The 17,803-nt window shown below is 43.0% G+C and overlaps 1 protein-coding gene across 2 annotated transcripts in view; it reads right to left on the reverse strand.

Annotated features, from left to right (window-relative positions):
* LOC126458541 (leukocyte elastase inhibitor-like) overlaps positions 1 to 17,803 on the reverse strand; it is a 221,524-nt gene that overhangs the window by 165,845 nt on the left and 37,876 nt on the right. The gene's annotated exons all lie outside the window — the stretch shown is intronic.

Consider the following 17,803-nt stretch of genomic DNA (forward strand, 5'->3'; position numbering starts at 1 on the left):
CGTGGTTCCGGACTGAAGCGCCTAGAACCGCTCGACCTCAGCGGCCGCCCCGAAATCCCATCTTCGGTGCAGAACATGATTGTACTGACATCCGTTGACAGTTGGTATGATTACATCGTGAATCAGACACAGGGCGGGGAAATTGCCGTTTGCTGCTTTAATTTTGGACAACAGTGTGCGTATAGTGATGCACACTGACAACATCGAATAACTGTACTTATTTGTATAGTCATCCATGTTGGTCATTTATGTCTTACGTAGTGATAGAGGATTTGGTGTCTACCACTGTGGAATTTTCCGCCTCACCATATATGGTGTATAATGATGTTATATATGCATGGTTATTGTTTTTACAGTAGTAACAATTTAATAGTAACTACAGAGGGGTTTATTTTGTGTTTTCTTAGTTGTATGAGCCAACCAAAGATCGGGCGACAGCTGACGTCTGTTCTTCGCACGGCACTGGAATAAAATTTTCATTTGGTCGACGGCCATCTACCGAAAGAAGAAGCCCGAGGCTACGCAGCGTAATCTGCGGTGACTATTTATAAAACGAAAAAAAGAATTTGTAAAAAGAAAAGTTGATGTTTATGGTTTATTCAATTCTCATGTCGCCATGATTGCTTTCACACATATGCTGAGCACTGTAACGTTTTATTACTTGGCAGGTACTTGTATACTGTGATGTGCAATATATTTACTTGAATGCTGGAGGTAAAATTCGTACGCACGGTGAATTTTATTGCAGTTGTTCACCTTGAAATTATTTTGCACTACTTCTACGGGAACTTTAACTCAGGAAGTAATAGTCATCCAGAATTAAAACTGAAAAGCAATTAAGATCTAAAACTATTTATCTGGTAATCCATCGAGGACGGTGGGGCAGCAGCCAGACATGAAGTGCTTGAATAATGAAAATTGAAACCAGCAGCTGTATTGTAATTCAACGTGGTTTATTCAAAACATGCCACAAGTTTTGACGTGAAAAAGCGCCATATTCAGGCTCCAAGCGTAATCTGACATCAACGTACGAGTGACAATGACAAACATCAACGAAGTCTTCAAATGGAAACAGTACATCTTATTGAGCATGTGACGCCAGCATACGCACCAACAAGCTCAAGTGCAGCGGAGTTAAAATCAACTGGATTCCGTAACGTCCAGTACTAAGCCCACCAATGGTCAGACGACAACCCAAAGTATATCAATACAGGGTGTTACAAAAAGGTACGGCCAAACTTTCAGGAAACATTCCTCACACACAAATAAAGAAAAGATGTTATGTGGACATGTGTCCGGAAACACTTAATTTCCATGCTAGAACTCGTTTTAGTTTCTTCCACCTACGCTCAATGGAGCACGTTATCATGATTTCATACGGGATACTCTACCTGTGCTGCTAGAACATGTGCCTTTACAAGTACGACACAACATGTGGTTCATGCGCGATGGAGCTCCTGCACATTTCAGTCGAAGTGTTCGTACGCTTCTCAATAACATATTCGGCGACCGATGGATTGCTAGAGGCGGACCAATTCCATGGCCTCCACGCTCTCCTGACCTCAACCCTCTTGACTCTCGTTTATGGGGGCATTTGAAAGCTCTTGTGTACGCAACCCCGGTACCAAATGTAGAGACTCTTCGTGCTCGTATTGTGAACGGCTGTGATACAATACGCCATTCTCCAGGGCTGCATCAGCGCATCAGGGATTCCATGCGACGGAGGGTGGATGCATGTATCCTCGCTAACGGAGGACATTTTGAACATTTCCTGTACAAAGTGTTTGAAGTCACGCTCGTACGTTCTGTTGCTGTGTGTTTCCATTCCATGATTAATGTGATTTGAAGAGAAGTAATAAAATGAGCTCTAACATGGAAAGTAAGCGTTTCCGGATACATGTCCACTTGACATATTTTCTTTCTTTGTGTGTGAGGAATGTTTCCTGAAAGTTTGGCCGTACCTTTTTGTAACACCCCGTATATTGTCTCTTGGTCTTGTACGAAAAAGTGAATTAATGACAGATTGTTTTCATATTTCTGAAAGGAAAGGAGCTATAAGTTGTTTCAAAAATGGCTCTCAGCACTATGGGACTTAACTTCTGAGGTCATCAGTCCCCTAGAACTTAGTACTACTTAAACCTAACTAACCTAAGGACATCACACACATCCATGCCCGAGGCAGGATTCGAACCTGCGACCGTAGCGGTCGCGCAGTTCCTGACTGTAGCGCCTAGAACCGCTCGGCCACGCCGGCCGGCTATAAGTTGTTTCTCAGTGGATACTGTGGTAATTACCTGGACAGTACTGGACAGTAATCATGGTGAGAACTAATATTTAAAATAACGAATTTATTTGAAAATAATTGGTCTGTATCGAGAGAGTAAGACAAGTTGCTGCGAGGCTGTAATATAACAACGTTGGTTATCTAATCAACGAGAGAAATACCAAATGAATTACGAAAATTGATACCAAAAAATCCGTTCGATAACGTGTCTATTCTCATTGACAAAGCAAGAATCTACAAATAAAAAACCATAATAAACAAAAAAGTTTCATGTGTATATAACTATATACCGTTGGCGAAGAAATTTAAAGGGGCATTTTCAATCGGAACGAAGTGGCTCTGAGCACTATGCGACTTAACTTGTGAGGTCATCAGTCGCCTAGAACTTAGAACTAATTAAACCTAACTAACCAAAGGACATAACACACATCCATGCCCGAGGCAGGATTTGAACCAGCGACCGTAGCGGTCGCTCGGTTCCAGATTGCAGCGCCTAGAAGTGTACGGCCACTCCGGCCGGCTACGGAACGAAGTCTTTACGCTACGTCTTGTAAGTCACACACACATTTTACTTACAATGTCATCGATTTGCTTGGAGTTTCGGTCTATCAGACATCGGTAAAAGGGTTGCCGAAACGAGAGTTCGCTCCGCGGTGGTTGGGAAGGAGGAAATTATCCGTACTGAGTTGCTGCCTCGCGTAATTAGTTGAAAACCAAATGAGAAAGCAGGAAAGTAAGGAATTCAGGCTTGGTATACGAAGTTCTTGGTTATTCCCAGCCACCAAGGTATTATGGAGTGCACGATAGTACGGAAAACGAACCCATAACAAGTTTCTCTGGCGCTAGTAGTGACGTCTGTAGTTGCGACGGGTTCCGGCTGTTAAACTGTGCTCCCCCAATCTGTAGGTGGAAAGCTCGACACGGCGATAGCAGAGGCGTGACACGTGTGGCTGCTTTAACCGAACCTCAAGTTCGCTCTCCAGTGTGTCTGGACGGGGACTCATAGCCACAATGGTCCCTTGTCATGTCCACATTCTTTTTTGTCACTTTTTTTTACATTTAACACAGTCGTAAATGACAATGTTTTCGCTCTCTACGGTAATCCTTATACAAAAATTTCTCGTGTCACAGTGTTAGTTGCCATACTCCTCCAAAACGGCTCGATCGATTCTGATGAAATTTTACATGTAAATTCGGTAGGTCTGAGAATCGGTCGTAATCTATTTTTCATACCCCTGAGTGATAAGGGAGGTCCACCCCAAAAAAAAAATTTCTTATTTTTTGGACAAAACTTTTTATTTTTATTTTTTTATGATGTGGCATTAAAAAATACACACAACCCTAAATTTTCGCCCTCCTACCACCAACCCCTATTTTTTAATACCGATTTTAGTAATTTAATAATTTGCAACCCCGGTCGATAACTGATCAATTATCATTTGATCAGTTATCCCCGCCAGGTGTCTACCGGTGATAGTCTTCCACTATTTGATCGATAGGTAACTGAAGAAAACGTACCAAAAGCAACGACTCGAATATCCCTCTTTGAATCGACGTAACTAGACCGAGAAGTTTAACTAGGTAGCATGCGTCAATCACCAAACCGACATTTAGGCCTAGCGCACACGCATCAATTTTTATCGTACGGAAATATATCGTACGATCAAATTCTTTTAGTGGAACAAAGAAGTTCCTATGCTCTCCTTTGTTCCTTTAACATAATTTAATCGTACAATATTTTTCCGTACGATAAAAATCGTTGCGTGTGCGCGTGGCCTTATTCATAATACTGGCGAACACGTTTCGACACGAAATTGCCGCTATGATTGTCTGCTCATGGACGAGTCGTGTATCAGCTGAAATTGTTAAATCCGCGCGGTCTACCGTAGAAACGCTAGAACTAATAGTGGCCGATACTGCCGGACTTTCCACTCAGCTTTTTCTCACTCCATAGACAGTTTTCGGCCATTATTGTTGTTTGCGTCACGAGCTCCCGCCAACAACGGCTATTGTGTTACACGTATACATTGCGTTACACGTATACATTATTCTTATAGATTAGAGATAATTTATATGGCAAAACAACGTTTGCCAGGTCAGCTATAACATACACTACTGGACATTAAAATTGCTACACCAAGAAGAAATGCAGATGATAAAAGCGTATTCATTGGACAAATATATTATACTAGAACCGACATGTTATTACATTTACACGCAATTTGGTTGCATAGATCCTGAGAAATCAGTACCCAGAACAAACACCTCTGGCCGTAATAACAGCCTTGATACGCCTGGGCATTGAGTCAAACAGATGGCGTGTACAGGTACAGCTGCCCATGCAGCTTCAACACGATACCACAGTCCATCAAGAGTAGCGACTGGCGTATTGTGACGAGCCAGTTGCTCGGCCACCACTGACCAGACGTTTTCAATTGGTGAGAGATCTGGAGAATGTGCTGGCCTGGGCAGCAGTCGAACATTTTCTGAATCCCGTACAGGACCTGCAACATGCGGTCGTGCATTATCCTGCTGAAATGTTGGGTTTCGCAGGGATCGAATGAAAGGTAGAGCCACCGGTCGTAACACATCTGAAACGTAACGTCCACTGTTCAAAGTGCCGTCAATGCGAACAAGAGGTGACCGAGACGTGTAACCAATGGCACCCCATACCATCACGCCGGGTGATACGCCAGTATGGCGTTGACGAATACACGCTTCTAATGTTCGTTCACCGCGATGTCGCCAAACACGGATGCGACCATCATGATGCTGTAAACAGAAGCTGGATTCATCCGAAAAAATGACGTTTTGCCATTCGTGCACCCAGGTTCGTCGTTGAGAAAACCATCGCAGGTGCTCCTGTCTGTGCTGCAGCGTCAAGGGTAACCGCTGCCATGGTCTCCGAGCTGACAGTTCATGCTGCTGCAAACGTCGTCGAACTGTTCGTGCAGATGGTTTTTGCCTTGCAAACGTTCCCATCTGTTGACTCAGGGATCGAGACGTGGCTGCACGATCCGTTACAGCCATGCGGATAAGAATCCTGTCATCTCGACTACTAGTGATACGATGCCATTGGTATCCAGCACGGCGTTCCGTATTACCCTCCTGAACACACCGATTCCATATTCTGCTAACAGTCATTGGATCTCGACCAACGCCAGCAGCAATGTCGCGATACGATAAACCGCAATCGCGATAGGCTACAATCCGACCTTTATCAATGTCGGAAACGTGATGGTACGCATTTCTCCTCCTTACACGAGGCATCACAACATCGTTTCACCAGGCAACGCCGGTCAACTGCTGTTTTTGTATGAGAAATCGGTTGGAAACTTTCCTCGTGTCAGCACGTTGTTGGTGTCGCCACCGGCGCCAGCCTTGTGTGAATGCTCTGAAAAGCTAATCATTTGCATATCACAGCATCTTCTTCCTGTCGGTTAAATTTCACGCCCGTAGCACGTCATCCTCGTGGTGTAGCAATTTTAATGACCAGTAGTGCATAAAGATTTTCAGAGGCGGAACGAAGTTATTATCCACTGTTAGTCAGTTTCGGCTGTTATACCATTTCCAAGCGGTAGTCGACGTGAATGAGGACAAGCCATCAAGTTGTAGAGAGAGAACTATACACCCGCCAGTATGCTCAGTCGACAGAGAAGTGTGGTTATACGAGTTTCACCCCCCGTTACAGCAAATCACGAAGAATTGTCAGCGCGGCGTGACTCAGCGGCTGTATGCTACTTCTCGCACTCCGGCAATGCTGGAAATACTGGCCAGTCTGTGAGCTTTGCTGTCTTCGTCAAATAAATGCTGTTATTATTTTATCGGATTTGGAAAACCTTCCAGCGTCATCCGTCGCTCATTTTGCATGATTCTCTGTCATCCAGCTGATCTTCTCTTAATTCTACTCATCTCATTACTTTTACAATTCCGTCTTTCCAAGGTTTCCTCTGCCTTCTACGTTTTCTGCGGCTCGGTGGCATCCACAGCATAATCTACTTAGGTAATCTGGCTTCATGATTTGAATAAACAATACCGCTGCGACTGTTAGAAATCTTCATTCGAGAACACGACCGGTTTTCCAAATCAAATTTGCGTTTTCAGGTGCTTCAGCTCAAAAGATTAAGGTTCTATTTAAATCGGTAACGGCCATTTCCAACATTTCTATCCAGGTATTTAAAACTTCTGACTCACGAGAGAGTAGACCAGGTTATTTGGTTGAAAAAAATGCTAGCAGATTATTTAAATAAGAATTTTATGCATCCCGTACTGCTTAACATTTCAAACAGAGATGAGCTTATTTAAGACTTTCCGACGTGTCAGTTTTCTGAAACACATGTATGGTTCCTTTTATGTAAAAATGTTCTATACAAGCATCCCCGCAAGACACAGTAAGTGATCATCTCAGAAGACTCAGTAACACGCCACAGGACGAGACTGATGACGTTATCGATCTCTTGAAAATGGTTCTACAGTTTAACTATGTTAGGTTCGGAGATAAATATTAAGTGTAAAGAAAGGTTTGGCTATGGGCTCACCCCTCTCTTAATATTTAGCAAACATCTACACGACAGGCCTAGACTCCTGTATTATGAAAGATCTACGTCACTTTTTCAGTAAAGTCTTACTACAGTGTCGATATGTAGACGACGTCTTCTTGCTGTATAATGAGTCGCACCAAGATTTAAAAAAATTTCTTCATGAGCTCAATAAACAAAATGTGAATATTCAGTTCACCATGGAACAGAGTGTGTTCGGAACATTGCCGTTCCTAGATTTATAAATTCCGCTACAAGGGGGATGATATTTATAGGAGACCCCAACATCAGACACAGTAATTCATAGTTCTTCGAACCACCCATGGCAGCATAAGATGGCGCATTTCGCACCATGTTGCACAGGGCTCCACTGTCCACCGTAGCTTTTGAACGTAAGTTACGCTATGAAGCAGATGTCGCCCATAAAATTAGTAGTCGTATTATAAAAAGTAGCACAGAGATTACATGGCGAGTGCACTACACTGATCCTTCTACGGGATAGTGTTGTTAAAGAAAGTGATTACTACAGGTTTCCTTACCATGGAAACATATTCAAGAAAACAGGTAAACGGCTGGCTGCAAAGGGTAAACACCAGCCTATTTTATCCCCAAAAATAAGGCCAAAGACTTAGGCATAGAGAGGAATCAAAAAGGGACTTATTTAAAGCTCCAGGGCCGTACAGTGTGCCTTGTGACAGTTGCCCTTCAAAATACATATACCAACGGGGAGATGTTTTTATGTAAGATTTAGGGATCATACTGCTAATTCCAGTGCAAAGTCAGCTTTGAGTTCTCACTTGCAGGAGCCGGGACACATAGTATGTGATGTTGCCGCCAATCTTAAAATACTTCATCGTGAGAAAAAGGGTAATGTACTAAATATTTTAGAAGAACTGAAGATTTTCCGAGCATTGAAAAGAGACCCAGAAAATACCGTCAACTTTCAGACAGATTTACGTCATAGAAACGTCCTAGCCAATTTTGATTATTTAAGTGACTGGCGTTTTCCAGCCCTACCATTGTTTTTTATTAACGTAAAAGGGGCGCACCCAGTAACACCTGTGGGCTGGGGATGACACGGCGGACGGTCGGTACCTTTGGGCCTTCGTAGGCTGTTCGGGCGGAGTTTAATTTTTTTAAACAATAGAGGAACCCACATAACATCAGGAAGCCTTTTGAAATTAGCTATAACAATAATTATGACTTACGCGACTCATAAAGAGACAGTATTATTTCCGATTATTGGAGTTTGGTAATTTACAACGTGCAGCCAGCCCCCAAGATTTCAGTCACGGTGCCTGGTTACTTAACGTTTGTGACACTGCGCATGCGCGGCTTTCCGTGTAGTCCTCCGCCACAGATAGGCTGTCTACAACGAAGGTTGGGGATGGCCTTAGCCCCCAATAAATTTTATCATAGACCGAGCGAAGTGACGCAGTGGTTAGCACACTAGACTAGCATTCGGGAGGACGACGATTCAAACCCGCGTCCGGCCATCCTGATTTACATTTTCCGTGATTTCCCTAAATCGCTTCAGGCAAATTCCGGGATGGTTCCCTTGAAAGGGCACGGCCGACTTCCTTTCCCAGCCTTGCTTAATCCGATGGGACCAATAACCTCGCTGTTTGGTCCCCTGCCCCAAATCAACCAACCAACCAATATTTTAACAGACGCTCGCACGTTCGTGAGTCAGAAGTTTTAAATACCTGGATATAAATGCTGGGAATGGCGTTATCCGGTTTAAATATAACCTTAATCTTTTGACTTGAAGCACCTGAAGATGCAAATTCAAACCGGTCGTGTCCTCCAATAATGATTTCTAACAGGTGCAACGGTCTTGTTCATTCAAATCATGGAATATTTCGATTGTGATTGCCTTACATATAAAGTAGTGTGGACCTGGGTTCATCCATCCTTCGAGCATTACCATACCATTTTTTTTCTGTTCGATGTCAGTTGTTAATGACCCTCCTACATGCATCCGTAACCGAAGCATTCGTTATATATTTTCTCTCTTCTTGATAATCCCAAAACGGTTCAAATGGCTCTGAGCACTATGGGACTTAACTACTGAGGTCATCAGTCCCCTAGAACTTAGAACTACTTCAACCTAACTAACCTAAGGACATCACACACATCCATGCCCGAGGCAGGATTCGAACCTGCCACCGTAGCGGTCACGCGGTTCCAAACTGTCGCGCTTAGAACCGCACGGCCACACCGGCCGGCTGATAATCCCAGTTACCGTCTAATCACTCCATTACAGCAGCCTCCGATATAAATGTCCTTGACTTTAACATCTTACCACAATGCTGACTCCACAAACGCACTACAAAAACAAAAGGATCTTTAAAAAAATGGGTAATAGGTACCCTACGACTCTTCTGAGGGACACGTGGTATAATCTCTATCATTATTTTCTGCGACTCTGAAGAATGCAGCAACGACATTGTGCCTTATGATCTAGCAGCCAACAGCATTTATAAATATTATCAGCTACCGATATATGACAGTTTGTCACTTGTCATTTCACTGTCACCAACGATACTGTGTGCTTTGCAATAAGTCTTTTTTTCCCATGAAGAAAGAAATTACTGAAACAGTTACCTGTACAATTTTGTTTTTAGTGGCTTTTGCTTCACTCAGTGTTATACGGACTAAGCATAAAGCCTTTGGGAAACACAGTGACCGTCTTATAGATTCTCTTACGAGTATTATATGCTAGCGACTCGCCCCGGCTTCACATACGTGCACAAACCATGTACAGCCAGATGACTTGTCTCGTGTTCCCTTAATAAATGCCGGCCAGAGTGGCCAAGCGGTTCTAGGCGCTACAGTGTGGAAACCCCCCCGAGAGACCGCTACGGTCGCAGGTTCGAGTCCTGTCTCGGGCATGGATGTGTGTGATGTCCTTAGGTTAGTTAGGTTTAAGAAGCTCTAAGTTCTAGGGGACTGATGACCACAGCAGTTAAGTCCCATAGCGCTCAGAGCCATTTGAACCATTTGAACTTTAATAAATTATTCACTGTGGAGAGAAAAGTCTTGGGATAACTCCTAATATCGTGACGGCCCTCGTTTTGTTCGGCGTAGTGCACAAACTCAACGCAGCATGTCGTTCCCTGCAGAAATATCGAGCTATGCTTCCTTTTGTAGCCGTCCATGAATGCGAAAGCGTTACCGGTGCAGAATTTCATGTACGAACTGACCTCTCTATTACGTGCCATAAACGTTGGTGGGATTCATGTCGTGCGATCTGGGTGATCAAATCATTCGCTCGAACTGTCCAAAATGTTCTTCAAATCAATCACAAACATGTCCGATGACATGGCGCATTGCCATCCATAAAAGTTCCACCGTTGTCCGGGTACATGAAGTCCACGAATGGCTGCAAAGGGTCTCCAAGTAGCTGAAGATAACCATTTCCCGTCAGTGATCGGTTCAGCTCGATCAGAGGACCCAGAACATCCCATGTAAACACCATTATGGGGATCCTTGGCTTCGTGGGGTCTGCGCTACACTCGAACCCTACCATAAGCCCTTACCAACTGAAATCGGGACTCATCTGACCAGGCTACTGTTTTCCAGTCGTCTAGGGTCCAACAGATGTAGTCCCGAGCCCAGGAGAGGCGCCGCAGGCGATGTCATGCTGTTAACAAAGGCACTCGCGTAGGTCGTCTGCTGCCACAGCCCATTAACGCCACATTTCGCCGCACTGTCCTAACGGATACGTCCGTTGCACGTCCTACAATGATCTCTGCCGTTATTTCACGCAGTGTTGCTTGTCTGTTAACACTGACAACTCTATACGCAAACGCCGCCGATCGTTAAGTGAAGGCTGGCGGCCACTGTGTTGTCCACAGTGAGAGGTAATGCCTGAACTTTAGTATTTTTTTTTTACTCCTGTGGATCTCGGAATAATGAGTTCTCTAACGATTTCCGAACTGGAATATTCCATGGGTCTAGCCCCAACTACCATTCCGCGTTCAAAGTCTGTTAATTTCCGTCGTGTAGGCATAATCAGGTCGAAACCTTTTCACATGAATCACCTGAGTTCAAATGATTACTCCACCAGTGCATTGCCCTTTTATACCTTGTGTACCCGATATTGTCGCCGTGTGCCTATCGCTATCCATTGACTCGTCAACTCAGTGTATACACCAACCTCCCTCATTAAACCATCTATTAGCGAAAATCGTAACAAAAACCCTAAAGCAGTCCCCGAGATTGGTAAATCAATTCGAATATTGATTTGAACACCACGATGCTCGGCTCTAGGCGCTACAGTCTGGAGCCGCACGACCGGTACGGTCGCAGGTTCGAATCCTGTCTCGGGCATTGATGTGTGTGATGTCCTTAGGTTAGTTAGGTTTAATTAGTTCTAAGTACTAGGGGACTGATGACCTCAGAAGTTAAGTCCCATAGTGCTCAGAGCCATTTGAACCATTTGAACCACGATGCTTTTCTCGGGCTGGTCGTGTTGGAGGGGGTATTCAGTTGCCTTCCTCTGACCTTTGAACTGACTAGGCAGTTGTAAAGGGACCTACGATTTAACGTAGATTCCGAACTACAGCGTAGCTCAGCATTTTTCGTATCAACAAATGTTGCCATACGTGAGTAAACAGAAAAACGCCGTGAGGTAGTTATAACTCATAGTCGTATATAGGTTCCAGCTTCAGGTCACAGAAGTGGTATCGCTACCGGTTTCAACTGATCACCCAGTGTAAACAATTACGTTGTGAGTGCCTCTCAGAGCCTCTTGAACCGACGAGTTACTGTGGAATGTACTCAAACAATCTGATGATGACTTGGTAATTAGTCGAAAACGGTAATGATACCACAAGGGTGATCTGAGGCCGAATTATGTAATAAAATAGCCTTCATTCTGTATTGTTTTGCATCTTAGGAAACAAAGCGCCAGCCCTTCATGTACGCCTTCCACAGACTTCTGACATCGCAGCCTTCAAGACATTACTAATCACTTCTAGCCTCCCAGTCAGCGGTGTTTTCCTGCGGTATAAATACAGGTTTCCGAACTTGTCGCTTCAGAGAAGACGCCGCAGCACAACCGAGCACTGTGCTGGCTCCTTCAGGGAAAGCGACGTAACGGGGATTTCCGTTTCGGTCTGGCCGCTGCCTGCCGTCCATGTCTCCGGACTGGAACTTCTTCCACTCAGGCCATTACTGCCGCCAGGCATTTGTGTGCGTGACCAAACACAGCCGACGCTTTGCGACCCATCTGCGTAGCAGACGCTCAGCCTTCTCGAAACTCTCAGACATATCGAACCTTGACCAACTGACTCATACAGGTGTGGCCAGTTTATTAGAATGAAGATACATTTCCAAAACGCACGAACACCTAGCTAATTTATATATGCCATGCATTTGAATGAAAAAGCGGTACAGTTTGGTTGTACATCTAGTTTGTAATGTTTTGCCGCGTATTTTTGAAGTCTGCATCATTAAAATATATTTCATTAATGTTGGAAAACACCACACTCCATGTGAAGTCCTACATTTTCCACAGTTTTCTCTTAACAATATCCTGCACATTTTCTTTGAGATTAGTATTTGGGTGGGCTATTTTCGGGTCATTGAGATGCCTCCATTCTTCTTCTCTGTAGGAAACTCAAAGCTGTATAGCAGCCCGATGGTAGCTATGAGGCGGGCAACACAACCTGTCTTCATTGCAGTGTAAATTTGTTTACCAATACTTTTTATATTGCTCTTGTAGTTTTGATGCTTTACTCAACTGTATTACGACACCACTCTCCATATAAGTATTGACTTAGGAGAGGGACAGTCAAGATTTCGGCACAGTAGCTGTGCGCTGGCGTAAGTGCAACAGCTTGGTCACGTGACTCCCCCACCGCCACGCCACACGCTGTCTGGGTGCGGCGAGCAGGAAGGAGGAAAAACTGCAAATGCACAGCACTTAAATGGCAATGCAGTCACACTGCATACGACCTGGTTTCAGATTTCTCAAAAAGATAGATCATAGACAAAACAAATTTGGCCGGCCGGGGTGGCCGAGCGGTTCTAGGCGCTACAGTTTGGAACCGCGCGACCGCTACGGTCGCAGGTTCGAATTCTGCCTCGGCCATGGGTGTGTGTGATGTCTTTAAATTAGTTAGGTTTAAGTAGTTCTAAGTTCTAGGGGACTGATGACCTCAGAAGTTAAGTCCCATAGTGCTCGGAGCCATTTCAATCATTTTGAACCAAAACAAATTTGCGGTATTATTTATTTTTGGCGCGCTAAAGACATATATAGTTTTTATCTGGTAGAATCTGTCGGCATGTGGGCAGACGTAGACAGTTTCACAGATTTTCTCACTCAGGCTGCCACGAATTTGTTACTTACTTAGTATCGTGATCGAAAAAAGCTTTTGAAACACATATGTTGATCAAAATCTTTTGTTACGTTTGCAACTTTGTTACTCTTTCCGTGGAAAACAATGTAGACTTCCCGGACACTTTTACCGTAAGGGTATGTGTCATTTAAATTGGAATCACGCTGTGAGACGTGAGTTTCTCCCATCGTATACGATGTTCAAATAACTTACGGGAATGCAGCCCGCCGACGTCGTCGACAACCGCCAACATTTCGACAGGAGCACACCCTGCCATTTTCAAGGCAAGTAAACGCTGTGCAAGCGAATTTAGAACCTTGTTTCACAGAGAAACTACGGAAAGACAAAACTCATACACACTGTAAACACTAGCACTATCACAACCCAAAGATGGCCTACGTCAGAAAGAGAAACTGCAAATGTACCGCATTCAAATGGCAATGCAGTCACACTACATACGGCTTCGTTTCATATTTCACAAAAATTTAGAGCTCGAATAGAATAATTTGCAGGTTTTTTTGTGCGCTAAAGACGCGACGTAGTTTTTATCTAGGACAAAAACTGTCGGCATATGGACACCGTCTGGTGTCGGTCATCTTTGGTTTGTGATGGCGCTAGTGTTCACAGATAGTTTTTATCTAGCACAAAAACTGTCGGCATATGGACACACGTCTGGCGTCGGTCATCTTTGGTTTGTGATGGCGCTAGTGTTTACAGTGTGTGTGTGTGTGTGTGTGTGTGTGTGTGTGTGTGTGTGTGTGTGTGTCATATCTTTTGGGAGTTTCTCCGAGAACAAAGGTTTTAAATTCCCTTGCACAGCTTTTACTTGCTGCAGTTATGCATTCAAAATGGCAAGCTGTGCTCCTGTGGAAATATCGTCGGTTGTCGGGGAATTACACTGCAGATCAATCCGTTCTATTTGCACATGCATAGGTGCGCTTTCGATTGAAACAATATGGTCTCGTAAACAGCTCGAAAACAGATGAAATATTGTCAGTATCGTCAAAACTTTCTGAAAACTGTCCTTGTAATTATCTCGGGGCCTAATGTATTCTACACCGGTGAGCTGAAGAAAATGGACAGTGTTTTTCTTGGGCGATTTTCTGTTTATATACATCTTCATTCCAATCAGAAATCAATTGTTTCTCATTTTGTAGTGTCTTACTGTGGGTAGTGTGCAGTCAAGTCCACTGAAAATGTAAGGTCAGCAATCCATTCCAGATGATCTAATTTTCGTTCCTGCTTTCCTTTCTCCTTTATAAATTCAACAATATTGGGCTTTAAATCGAAAAATCGTTTCAGGCGTGCCCGTTGATTTAATCGACGTACTATGCAGTAATATGTGAAGTCACCATGCTCTTCGTTCGAATTCATCGAAAACCGTTGCAACTACTAGTGTAATAATGCGTGCAACTTCAGAAAACGTACTATTCGTACCTTCAATTTCATAACGTGCTACATGCCTAAAAATTGGGCATAAAATGCTTGTTGATGTACAGAACAACGAATTCCTTCTGTCTGTCATTGTAAGTTTTTGCTCTTTCATCGTCAACTACATTTTTAAATTTTTCCTGCATTGTGATGTAATGTCGTCCCATAGCAAATCTGCGGTACTCGTCCATTATGCGACTGTATAATATATACTGAGAATTGTCATCCTTCACTTTTGTCATTTGCATTCATTTTTAAGGGCTTGTGATTATAGATCGCTAGGCCACCCCTTTTTGTGCAAACAGCCACTGGACCTGTGACTTACTTTATACCATGAACAAATAGCGAAGTGTAAACAGCTCTGATTCCACGGTTCTGCCGAACTGAAGTATGTCGTGCCGATCGAATAATGTCACACCGAGATACTAAATGAAACGCCGCGCTGCGCCGAACACTTCCGAGAAGGACCGAACAAAGCCGAGACTGGCGGCCCGCACTTCGGGCACGTGTGAAGTTCGGCAAGCCATGGCCGACCCTGACGTAGGAAGTTTCATTAGTTCCGTTACTCAGTCGGCCTTTAAGCACCTCTCCCTGTGGTCATTTCATATGATTGGTCTGCTCTTCAGCAGAGACAACGATGCATTCGTTGTTGAATCGCAGCTGACACCAGAAGATAGCCTACGCTAATTATTCATGCTGTAAAGCAACTACAGATGCCACAACATTTTACTCTTTAGGAAAGTGGTCTTCAGTGTAATTTAACTACTCTATCCTTCCTTCAACATGATTCTAAAGTCCTTAGACAACAAACGTTCTGCAGTTCATCAGACCAGTTTCCGATCATCTTCATGTCACTCAGTAGCACGCATACTGCAGAAAACGTGTTCGGACCTTCCATGCAAAACGTAAGTGTACCTTTCTCGTCTGATCTTCTCGCCTTCAAGTCAAAGTTCAGCCCCAGAGTCCCAATAGAACACTATTCCATTTTATTGCTCAGTTCACTAATTGTTAGTTTACAGTTGTTTACTTCAAGGTTCTTCAGTATTCTTCTGTATTTGGGATTGAAAATCTATCTGAACCAGTATTTTCTTACTTAAACTTGATTACATTACCCTTGCATTTTCAGATTGTCTTATTCAATTTATTTATGCTTTTGATGTTGTCCATGTCTAGCACTTTGTGTACTATGTATAATTAGTACGTAGTACGTGTAATTATTACGTATATATTTTTAGCAGGTAGGATTCCTCGGAAATGAGCTGTTTGTGAAAGGCTATTGTAAGTCTATCCTTGTTTCCATGATCTCAAGATGTTTCAGTAAGATGTTACTGAAACATCACACGCTACAAAAGAAAAGAAAGACTTTTAAGTGAAAGCTAAGGGCGAGAAGTTTGTGGACATATACTTAAGATACTTCAAAAGACGACGTTGAAAACAACACAGTGTCGGTCAGATTTTTTCACGATTATTACACTGTCTAATCTTTGTGAATGCTTATATTCTGTTATACTGAAGGTAGAATATTTCCCATTCATGTTGTAATTTCCTGTCGTCTACGATATCGTTAGATATGAAACACAGATTCGGATTTGAAAAGGAGGCTGAGGACAACAGGTAGTGTCTTTTGGATGGAAACCGTTCCGAAATTGGGAAACCACGGACAACCTAATTCCTGGTGGTAGGATGACTTTTGAAGCACACTCCTGAGTTCGAGTCCAGTGATTTAGTCATTGCGCCAAGCCGTTGGATCCGAGCGAAAAGATCTATGCGTCATATCGAAGACTTATTCTTTTTACCGACGCTCTTCATTGCAAAGATGTTTAGTGGGCCTTAGAATAAGGCTTCTAGCAAGCGAATCCAATGAATCCATCTCGGTTTCGTTGAACCATGATATGATGGTCCTATGTTCATGGACAGAGAAAAGTTAGATACCATATTATTAGCAGACAGTGAGACGCACGGTGTTATCTACCAAGTTTCCGTAATCAACTCTTTTCACTTTATAACCGAACTAACCCAGTGCTTCGCAGTCAAACCATAACGTATTGCTTGCACTTTAACTACTTGTAATCCTTGCTAGGTATATTACGGTATATTGATAATTTTTACTTATGGACCGTCTGACAGCAACTGAATAAAACACAATTTTAGTGCCATACGCGTTTCGCCTTTATTTTCTGCAAGGCATCATCAGTGGCCTGGAATATGTATATATGTTAGTTATTTTATTTACATTTTTGTCATTGTGCCTATAGGTTATAAACAGTTCTGGTGGTTGGTATTTCCTATTAAGTAGTAATGTTTTGAACTGTACTTACAGGTTGCGTGGACAATTTCTTACATATTACGCTCCTGTTGCGTTTTTGGTGTTGTTCTTCTTCTTATGAACGCCAATTTGCGGTTTTTTCCACATTCCACAGCACTATGCACTGAACGCTTGTTCTAAAGCAATGTTTTGGTTTCTGTTGCCGACTGTCAAATGTTTTTGCCAAAGATCGAATGTTATTGCCAAACTTATGAGTGTAACTATTGAAGTATCTGTGGTCTGTTCGTGTATGCGTTTGTGTGTGTGTGTGTGTGTGTGTGTGTGTGTGTGTGTGTGTGTTTTTTGGTGTGATATATATTTTTTGTGCTGTGTGTGTGTGTGTGTGTGAGTGTGTATTTTGGTGTTATATAATTTTTTTTGTGTTCGTGGATGTGTGTGTGTCTCCAGATGGTGTGGGGAAGAGTTTTTTTTTATGTTATCATTTCCTTTATTACGTGTAGTAGGGAGTCTGTGCTGATGTGTGTTTGTTCATTTGAAGATGTCAATACTTGCTAGGTATGTTCACATTAACACATCAGTTGCATGGTAGTACAGTCATGTGCGATTGTAGTACGTACTTTACCTTTAATTTACACTTAGGATTCTGGAGCCTGTTACATTCGTATTTTAAGGGTGTTGTTTACAGTGATTAGGCAAGTCACTAAATTTTTACCATATGACGTGTTAATTGTGATTAGATATCCATGTACTTATGTGTCTGTAAACTTTACGTACTTTTAATATGAATTCATGATTTTACTCGTTTTATAGCTCTTCCAGTACTTCAAAGCTGTACCATAAAGGCACCCATGAGGGAGACGACCATGGTGAAATTCGCTGAACTGCTTGCAGATTAGGAATTGTGATGCAGAGAAACTAGAAACCAGTACCCCTTCTT

This window comes from Schistocerca serialis, chromosome 2 (genome assembly GCF_023864345.2).
Source record: "Schistocerca serialis cubense isolate TAMUIC-IGC-003099 chromosome 2, iqSchSeri2.2, whole genome shotgun sequence".
Lineage (NCBI taxonomy): Eukaryota > Metazoa > Arthropoda > Insecta > Orthoptera > Acrididae > Schistocerca > Schistocerca serialis.